We start from the raw sequence: 1,541 nt of genomic DNA on the forward strand, positions 1-1,541 counted from the left end.
GTCCGGCAATTGCGGGATGAATACATGCCCATTACTCAAACAGGGTTATTGTGCATGGGGATTCCGAGCTACTTCATCCTGAGTTGGACTGACCATGTTCTACTACGCCATATGGTTTAAATGACTCGACAAATAGGGATTCATTGGCATAGCTAGATGTTTTAGCACATCAGTAAAGTGAGTCAGTAAACTCAAACTTTGCTAACATTTTTTACAGTGTAGCGACACGCGGTAAGCGGTATTCGAAAGAGTGTCAAAAACTGCTTGGGTTAGTTGGTTAACCGTGCTTTGGTTAGGGCAAGTCAAATGTCAAATATCAGGTGACCAGAGGTCATCAAAGGTGAAATGTGGGTGAAATGTTGTCTGTTTCAACATTTATTGACAAACTGGCGCATAACTCGGGGAAGAATAGAACTACAGCACCGCGAAAAAGCGCATTCGATAGCTCTTCAACGTTCCTATGAAGTCTTCAGACTTGACCTAACATCAACGGCTTAGCCTACAGAGCACAACTTGTTTAACCCGTGCCGGGCCGGGGAGGGTTGGAGGGGACAGTGGACCCCCTGCGCCCCTCTACTGAGCTGTTTTAATGAAGAACCTTTTACTGTAATAATTATTGACTCACGAAAGTTATGACATTGTTTTTTTCAGTACTGTGCTCCTCTCGTCGAGATGCGTCGAATGAACTATAATTTGACATTCAAACGTCATTTGGGAAATTTGAGCTCAGGTCCAGGTCATGACCTGGCTGGTAAAGGTCATGTTGCATATCAGTCGATTTGTATCGTCAAACTGAAATCATCTATGTAAGATGTTTTCATCGCTCAGGCATGTCGCATGTCTCTATCAGAAGTTATTGGAAAAACTGCTGGAGGCCTACCATGACCTGACATGACCTCAAGGACATAACGAGGGGTCGTGGGTGGCAATTTTCCGATTAAGTGTGTCATTTTTAATTGTTTTCTGATGTTTAAATTCGTTAATTTTGACATTTGTCTACCTATAAAAAGAGGCACATGCCCTGATTTTCTCCCATTTCCTTTTACCTAATGGAAGGGTCGCAAAATTGTCCTTACATTTGGTCAGAGACATCGCAATTTCGAGACTTACATTTAACCCTCGCCGGTTGATGCAACCCCCCTAAGGTTTATCGCGAATAACTCGCGTAAAAAGCGGCCGATCGCAACGAAACTTTCAGTACCCTCGAATTGATCAATTTTACACCTACCCTGCAAATTGATGACCCTGACTTCAATGACCTTTCACCTGTGACCTCTTTTCCGTGACCATGTTTGGCCGAAATCAAGATTCGGCGTATGTCGGCTCGCATTAACCGCGCGTTTGCAAGCTTTTCGTGGTTTCAAACGTTCAAACATGTGATTTGATGTTGCTCCCATGCATTAGGGTGGGTGTCAAGGTCACCTGAAGGTCAGGTCAGGTCATTGACCTTTGGTGACCTCGGTTCACTTTTTCGAGTTTTACATGTTCTAGGCTAGTTTTGGAGCTGAATTCGAATTTTAGCAACCATTTAAATATTTCCG

The sequence above is a fragment of the Amphibalanus amphitrite genome, unplaced genomic scaffold, assembly GCF_019059575.1.
Source record: "Amphibalanus amphitrite isolate SeventyFive unplaced genomic scaffold, NRLGWU_Aamphi_draft 002096F_arrow, whole genome shotgun sequence".
NCBI classification, from domain to species: domain Eukaryota; kingdom Metazoa; phylum Arthropoda; class Thecostraca; order Balanomorpha; family Balanidae; genus Amphibalanus; species Amphibalanus amphitrite.